The sequence below is a fragment of the Trichechus manatus genome, unplaced genomic scaffold (genome assembly GCF_000243295.1).
Source record: "Trichechus manatus latirostris isolate Lorelei unplaced genomic scaffold, TriManLat1.0 scaffold00037, whole genome shotgun sequence".
In the NCBI taxonomy this organism is placed as follows: Eukaryota; Metazoa; Chordata; class Mammalia; order Sirenia; family Trichechidae; genus Trichechus; species Trichechus manatus.
The window spans coordinates 13,384,297-13,393,472 of record NW_004443973.1 but is presented as its reverse complement, the minus strand read 5'-3'; positions in this window follow the sequence as shown (position 1 = coordinate 13,393,472).

The window sequence follows — 9,176 nt, the reverse complement described above, 5'->3', positions numbered from 1 at the left end:
CAGAACACGCACTAGAGGAAATTAAAAAGATTAGAGAAGAGCATAATGACAAATTTAACAGGCTGCAAGAATCCATAGAGAGACAGCAATAAAAAATCCAGAAGATTAACAATAATTTTCAAACTATGGCATGAAGTTGTCCATAGTATCCTCTTAGGTTTTAAAAGTCTGTTGCATCCGTAGTTACATTTCCCATTTTTGTCTAGTAGTGCTTATTTTTGTCTTCTTTATTTTTTTATTGATTATTCATACCAGAAGTTTGTTAAGCTTTCTGGAAAATGCTTGACTTTGTCAATACTCTGATTTGTATTACTATTTCCTATTTCATTAATTTCTGCTTCTATATTTATTATTTCTTTCCTTTGATGGCAATGGTTTTGGTTTGGTTTTTTATTTATTTTACTTTAATCTGCTGTTCTTTTTCTAACTTCTCAAGCTGTATGCTTAGGTCATTAATTGTGAGCTTTTCTTCTTTTCTATTGGAAGCATTTAAGGGTATATATTTCCCTATAAACATCACTTTTGCTGCATGGCACAAGCTTTGACACAGTATTTTGTTATTCAATTATAAATATGGTAGACTTGTCCATTTTTCTTTATAGCTTGTCAATTTTTGCTCTATTACTAGGTATATGAAAGTTTATAATTGTAATTTTTCTGGTGATTTAAAATGTTTATTATTATGCAGTAACTCACTTTTTTTCTTTTTTGTCTTCTTGTCTGATAGAGTTTTTGTCTGATATTAATATAGCTACATCTTATTTCTTTTAATTAGTGTTTGACTGATATATATTTTCTCTTCTTTGAATTATAATATTTCTCTATCCTTATGTTTTAGGTGTGTCTCTTATAAAAGGTCTACGTTGTTGTTGTTGTTGTTGTTGTTGTCAGATGCCGTTGAGTCGGCTCTGACTCATAGTGACCCTATGTACAACAGAACGAAACACTGCCTGATCCTGCACCATCCTCATAAATCGTTGTTATGCTTGAGCCCATTATTGCCGCCAGTGTGTCAATCCATCTCATTGAGGGTCTTCCTCTTTTTTGCTGACCCTCTACTTTACCAAGCCTAATGACCTTTTCTAGGGATTGATCCCTCCTAATAACGTGTCCAAAGTATGTGAAACAAAGTCTTGCCATCCTTGCTCCTAAGGAACATTCTGGCTGAACTCTTCCAAGACAGATCTGTTCGTCCTTCTGGCCGTCCATGGTATATATTCAATATTCTTCACCAACACCGTAATTTAAATGTGTCAATTCTTCTTCTGTCTTCCTTATTCATTGCCCAGCTTTCATATGCATATGATAAATTTTATCATTTTTTCAGTCTGACCATCTTTGCCTTTTAACTGAAGGATTTCATTCTTTCATTTATTGTAGTTACTGACATATTTGGATTTATTTCTATCATCTTGTTTTGTGTTATTTATTCCACTTTTTCTGTTCTTTTTTCTCCTTTCTTGCCAAAGATTGAGATTAGTTGAGGTTTGTTGTTTGTTTCTATTTTCTTCAGGTTTTTTCCCCCTATGAGAGAAATTATACTCTCTATGTCTTTTTTCTATTGTTACCCTAAGTATATTGACATGAATATATAACCATTTCTAAAGTTAATAATTTTATGCTCTTCATAAACCATATAAGAACCTTAGAATACTTTGACTCTGATCATCTTCCTCCCAACATATGTGCCATTGTTATCCAGTGTTTCAGGTCTCTCTTTTTTAACTACACAAAGTGTACAGTGTTAATATTGTTTTATACAATTTTGCTTAGATACACCCACATACTTGTCACTATATTTGTGCATGAGTCCTTCTTTCATCTAGATCATTTTCCTTTTTCTTGATCTGTATGCATTTGAACTTTTCTTTAGTGAAGCCTGTTAATAGCCCCTCTTTTAGAATAAAGGGCTCTCTGTATCTGCTTCACGGGCATCACTTGTGAGGCTTGTTTGAAAGTACAGTAAGCTAGGTGATTTGCTGCCTTGAGGTTGGGAAAGGTACATATTAGATAAAGCAGACTTTGTTAAACAGGCAAGGTTCCAGTCACATCATAATTGCTCACAGGCATAGGGGATTCTGTTATTTCTTGCAGATAAAGGAAACCAGGTATATGCATAAAATTTACCCACAAGAATCTTAAAATCAAACTCCTTTAATCTGAGAAAACTGGGTAAAGCAATTTAATAAATGGGATCTCACCATATTTTAGGCTAACGAATGGAATTTTTATAATAAATATGGTATCTAAGGTTGCTTTAATATTCCAATAAAAGCACTTCAAAACTCCTTCTTCTGGTTTGCTCATTCTCTGTAATGGACATCTATGTTTTTTGCCAACCCAGCATCCTTTCTCTCTTCTTTTGATCACAACACTCTAATTTTCCTTTGAGAAGATACCCTTCCTTTATTCTCGCCCCCATGTAATTTGGCAGATGAGCCCATCCTCTGGCTCCAGAAGTGGTCATCTGACTCAGGTCCAGACAATCATGGCATGCATCTCCTAGGCCAGGGATGGACACTTGACCCTAGTCAGGCTGATGGGATTATTGGGGTGAGGTCATGAAGTTCTCAACCAGTAAGCGCTCCATGTGCAAAGCACCCTATGAGAAATCTAAGCAATCTTGCGCAAAAGATGCAGTAGGGGGCTCATCTTGAAAGCCTGCACTATGTTCACCTGAGCTTGTCTGGAGGGCTGCATTAGTTTCCTATGAGTGCTGTGTGATGGTTCAGATTGTGTGTCAACTTTGCTGGGCCATGATTATCAGTGTTTTGGTAGTCGTGTGATGTTGTGGTCACTTCCCTGTTGAGATTTGATGTGTGATCACCCCCATGATGGGATCTGCTGTGAGCAGTCAATCAGTTGAAGGGGAGTTTCCTTGGGCATGTGGCCTGCATCAAATGTGGGCAGACATTAAGGCAGGGCTCAAGGACTTTTGCTTGTTCTGCATCCTGCAGCTGGCCCCTGTTCCTCTGACCTCCAGTTCTTGGGACTTGAGCTAGCAGCTTACCTGCAATCTTGACTGCTGATCTTGGGATTAGTCGGTCTTCACAGCTTGTGAGCAATAGCCCTGCTCTCCCACCTGCCAATCTTGGGTTTGCCAGCCCCTGTGGCTACATGAATCAAGAGAAGCCTCTATCCTGACCCACAGATTTGGGATGGTATAGCCTCTACAGCCACATGAGCCATTTCCTTGATATAAATCTCTCTCTATATATATTTATACACTTTACTGGTTTTGTTTCGCTGGAGAACCCAGCCTAAGACATGCTGTAACAAATTTGACAAATTTAGTAGTTTAAAACAATGCAAACTTATTACCTTAGAGTTCTGCCAGTCGGAAGTCCAAAATCAGCCTTAGTGACCAAAGTTAAGGTGTTGTCGGGGCTGCATTCCTCCTGGAGGCTCCAGGGGAGAACTTGTTTGCTAACCTTTAGCAGCTTGTAGAGGCTGCTCACATTGTCTCATGGCCCCGTATCACCTCCATGTCTCTGACTATGAGTTACCTGCCTTCCTCTTTCTGTTGTCAGGACTTTTGTGATTACACTGGAGAATTCAGCCTAGCCTGGTTATAGAAAATGGTGAATGCTCCATGATACCTGAGGGGACAGTACCCCCACCCACACCCCTGAGGTTCTCTGAACTACCTGAGACCAATTTGAGCAGGCCTGGCATTCCCTCAGATAACGAATAGGGGTAGCCCCAAAGAAATAGGGTTTTGCCACCAGTGCTGCAATGCAAATTTTTACTTCCACGCAGGTGTGGCCTAGAGAAACGTGTTACAGAGAATAACACTACAACAAGGTACCCAGTGGCAAAACTTTGACTTCTTTCTTCCCCTCAAGCTGATCTTGAAACTCACTTTTAAAATACACACTGCTTTGAGTTCCCTGGAAAAAGCAATGCCTTTTATTGGCATAGCTTTAGTTTTCATTCTGTGGGAGCAAGTTCATGTAACCTCTCGCATCTTCAGTTGAATCAGGGTGTCCTCCTGCCTACACTGAAATTCATGCACCACGTATTCTCTGTAATTAAATCCTGCTTAGCTGTAGAAAATGTTTTTCTGTTATTGCTCTTCCCTCCAAAGTAAACTCAAAAAGGAACAGGAAAGGAAGGAAGGCAGAGAGGGAGGGAGGAAGGAAGGAGGAAAGAGAAGGGGAAAAAAAGAAAAAGAAAGGAGAAGGGAAGAAAGGGAAACTTTTGGCTAAACATTGTAGTTGTGGGGACTTGGAGACAATCAGCTGAAGGGAAGGAGTGGAATGAGGCGAGGGTTACTAGCCCTCGGTAGGTTCCAATTACAGCCCAATAGCAGGTGGAACCGGTTGGGCAATGGTTTCAGACTTAAGATAAAAGAAAAGCCATCTTGCCTTACCCTAGTCACAAAGTCTGAGAGAAGCCAGAGTCCTCCTTGGAGGGTGAAGTAGAAAAGGGCCTTGTTTTAATGTTATTTTAGGGCTGGGGGGCTTGTGGTGGATGGAATAGAAAGAAAGGAAAAAGAAAACTTCCTTTGTGCTTTTTAACAGGAAAGCTCTCATTCTCTCCTCAGGCTCTGTGGACACCACCTAGTGGGCAAATGACTGGCTCACACTCAGCCAACAACTGTGGCAGCTGTCTCAGCCAGTCAGGTGTTTGGCATTTCGTAATTACCTTGCCTCACCTGTCAAATGCAGGGATGTTGTAACGGATTAAATTGTGTCCCCCCCAAAACATATGTTGAAATCCTAACCCCTGTACCTATGAATATGACCTTGTTTGGAAATAAGTTCATTCTTTGAATATGTTATCAGTTAAGTTAATGAGGTCATACCAGAGTTGAAGATGTTATCAGTTAAGTTTACAAGGTCATACCAGAACAGGGTGAGTCCTAATCCCTTCTGTTGTTGTTAGGTGCCAATCGAGTCTGTTCTGACTCATAATGACCCCATATACAACAGAATGAAACACTGTCCAGTCCTGTGCCATCCTCACAATCGATGCTATGTTTAAGCCCATTGTTGCAACCACTGCGTCAATCCAACTTGTTGAAAGTCTTCATCTTTTTTTGCTGACCGTCTGTTTTACCAAGAATGATGTCCTTCTTTAGGGACTGGTCCCTCCTGATAACGTGTCCAAAGTACATGAGATGGAGTCTCGCCATCCTCGCTTCTAAGGAGTATTCTTGCTGTACTTCTTCCAAGACAGATTTGTTTGTTCTTCTGGCAGTCCATGGTATATTCAATATTTTTGCCAACACCATAATTTAAAGGCATCGATTCTTCTTTGGTCTTCCTTATTCATTGTGCAGCCCGTGCTTGCGTATGAGGTGACTGAAAATACCATGGCTTGGGTCAGGCACACCTTAGTCCTCAAAGTGACATCTTTGCTTTTGAACACTTTAAAGAGGTCTTTTGCAGAAAATTTGCCCAATGCAGTAAGTCATTTAATTTCTTGACTGCTGCTTCCATGGACATTGATTGTGGATTTTCATTAAAAAGACAGGAAAGAAAGAAAAGACCAAAATGGATGTCAGAAGAGACTCTGAATTGCTCTTGAATGTAGAGTAGCTAAAACAAATGGAAGACATGATGAAGTAAAAGAGGTGAACAGAAGATTTGAAAGGGCAGCTTGAGAAGATAAAGTATTAAAATGAAATGTACAAAGCCCTGGAGTTAGAAAAACAAAAGGGAAGAACACACTCAGCATTTTTCAAGTTGAAAGAGCTGAAGAAAAATCTCTTCTAAGTGGTGTCTTATAAAAGGGGAAAACAGACATGGAGAGTCACATAAGGAAAGATGCCGTGTGAAGATACATTTACAAGCCAAGCAATGCCAAGAGACACCCAGGTCAACCAGAAGCTTGAAGAGACAAAGAAGGATCTTCCCTTAAAGTGGACAGAGGGAGCATGGCCCTGCTGATGCCCTGAATTCAGACTCCTAGCCTCCAGAACTGTGAGAGAATAAATGTCTGTTCTTTAAAGCAACCCACTTCGTGGTGTTTTGTAACAGCAGCACTAGGACACTAAGATAGTTGTAAACAGTACTTTAGTCCCTCAAAGGCTGCCGATCACTTTGGGACAGAGGCAGCAACTGATCAGGACTGATGGAGAGTGGCACAGGAGAGCCAGGGATCCTTGAGAGCTGGGAGAGAGCGAAGGGGAGCTGGGTACTTGGTGTCTGCCAGATTCAAGCCAGGACTCTGGAACCAGAGAGGCAGAAGACTAGCCAGGGGCGTCAGCAACAAGCCAGGGGCAAATCAATGCATAGTCGCTATTTTGAAGATGGAGGAGGCCATGTAAGAAGAGATGCTGGTGGCCTCAAGGAGCTGAGGGTGGCCCCCAACTGAGCCAATAAGGAAACAGAGACCTCACAAGGGTACTTTGTGGAATCTGGGGCATCCAGTGAGGCAGGTTGGAACCCATGAGTCCTCAAGGCACTTCTACTTACATTCCACTGGCCAGAACATAGTCATATGGCCAAACCTAGGTGCAAGTGAGCCAGGAACTGTGGTCTTTATTTTGGTAGACCATGCACCCAGCCAAAATCAAGGCTTCTACCATAATGGAAAAAAAGATTGCAGAAAAATTATCAGTATCTGTCCCAAAGGTTATGGCTTGATGTGGGGTTAGAGAAGCTACAAAGGGACCTACACAAGTCAGAGTTATAGGGTAATAGAATCTAGGCCTAAGCAGAGAAAGCCAGTAGATGGCAGACTAGAAATAAGTGAACACCAGAGTGTAACTGGGCCATGCTGATGGTGGAGACTGAGCGTGAAGATCCATGAAGTCCTGCTAGCGGGATGCTCATAACCTCTTTTTCCTCCAGAACCTGCGAGGGACTGTTATGGGTTGAGTTGTGTCCCCCAAAAGATATGTTGATACCCTAACCCTGCACAGGTGAATGTGACCTTATTTGGGGAAGTACAGTTTTTCTTTGCAGATATTATCAGTTAACAAAGGCATACCAGAGTAAGGTGGGTCCTAAGCCTAACCCCTTCTAAGTGGTGTCTTATAAAAGATAAAAACAGGCACAGAAACAGAGTCTCACATATGGGGGAAGACTGATGCCATGTGATGACTGAGGCAGATAAGCAGCAAAGGAACACCAAGGATTGCTGGAAGCCACCAGAAACTAGGACAGAGACATGGGACAGTTCCTCTCTCAAAGCCCCCAGAAGGAATAGACACAGGCAAGACCCTAGTTTGGACTTCCAGCCTCCAGAACTATTAGGCAATAAATTTCTGTTTTTTATAGCTACCTACTTGTGGTGAAGGAGCCCTTGGGGCACAGAGGCTAAGCACTCGGCTGCTAACCAATAGGTCAGTGGTTCAAATCTACCAGCAGCTCCACAGGCGAAAGATGTGGCATTCTGCTTCTGTAAAGATTATGGCCTTGGAAACCCTATAGGACAGTTTTACTTTGTCCTCTAGGGTCATTATGAGTCAGAATCGACACAATAGCAACAGGTACTTTGTGGTATATTGTTATGCAGCTCTAGGAAATTAAGACAGGGCCAGTCCTGGTATAGCTCTCAAGAGCTTAGATTGCCACAGGATTCCCCTTATTGTACTACATGTCCTTACCACACACTCCTTTTATCGTGCTAACTTGAAAACCAAAGAACCAAATTAAAAAGGATGCTTGAGAAAATCTAAGGAAGTGACATCACTTTGAAAATGTGGGGAATTACTTTATCATTGGAGCAACGCTATGGTAGACAAAATTTTGGCCTCCATAACCTTAGCCTCCTGGCATTACACTCATAAATATGCTACCTTACCCAGCAAAAGGGACTTTGCAGATGTAATTAACATTGCTAATCAGCTGAATATAAGATAGGGTGAATATCCTGGATTATGCAGATGGATCCAATGTAACCACATGAGCCTTTAAAAGCAGAAGGCAGAAAAGAAAGTCAAAAATGCAGCAGACAGAGAAGCCAGAAAGATTTTAAGCATGAGAAGTTCTCAAAGTACAGTTGCTGTTTTGAAGATGGAGGGGGCCATTTGAGAAGAAATTCTGGTGGCCTCAAGATGCTGAGGATGGCCCTCGACTGACAGCCAATAAGGAAAGAGAGACCTCAGACCTACAGTTGCAAGAAACTGCATTCTGCCAACAACCTGAATGAACTTGGAAGTAGATTCTCTCCCTGAGCCTTTCAGTGGGAACCCAGCCCAGCTGACACCTTAAGTGTGAGACCCTGAGCAAAGTCCAGCTGAGCTCATCTGAACTTCTGACCCACAGAACTGTGAGATAATAAATGGAAGTAGTTCTAAGAGATTAAGTTTGTGGTGATTTGTTATACATCAGTAGAAAATATGAACACCAACTGAATCAACTGGAACAGAGGGTGAACCACAAGGATTATATGGTGTAACCATTCTATTAAACATTCTCAACTCAAGGTGGACAGACTTGAAATGGTTCTATCTTTTCTCAGCCAGTGCCTCCAATGGTGCTAAGATACATCACTGGATAGCAGGTTCCCAAATAGTATGTTAGACTAATTCTTTAATCTCCTGGTCACTTTTGGTTATTAAAAGTATACCCCAAAAAGACCAGACTTACTGGTCTGACAGAGGCTGGAGGAACTCCTGAGACTATGGCCCTAACAGATCCTTCTGAACTGGAACTGAAGCCATTCCCAGAGACCACCTTTCAGCCAAACCATAGACAGGCCCATAAAATAAACAATAACACCTGAGAAGAACGTGCTCCTTAGAACAATCAATTATACAAGATCAAAAGGACAACATTTGCCTAAAAGCAAACATGAGAAGACAAGGAGGGATAAAAAATCAGGACGAAGAGAAACAGGGAAACTAGAACGGAAATGGGGAGAGTGCTGACACATCCTGGGGAATGAAACCAATCTCATGGAACATTTTATGTACAAACTATTGAATGGGAAACTAATTTGCTCTGTAAACTTTCACCTAATGCACAATAAAAAATTAAAAAAAAAAAAAAGTTTACCCTATTTAAAGTTCCAAGTTCTAATCTGACTGAAATTGTTTCCTTCTTTTCTCATATAACAGCTGGTGACTCCAGGGAATTGAAGTGAAAGGAGACAATATAGATGGCTCTTTTGCTCCTCCTCCCCCATCCCTCCTGGAATGGAGGGACTAGGGCATAGTCTGCCCCTTGGACATTGCCTCCCCCTTTCTCCTTTGGGCTATATCTCCTCTGGAGTTTCACGGC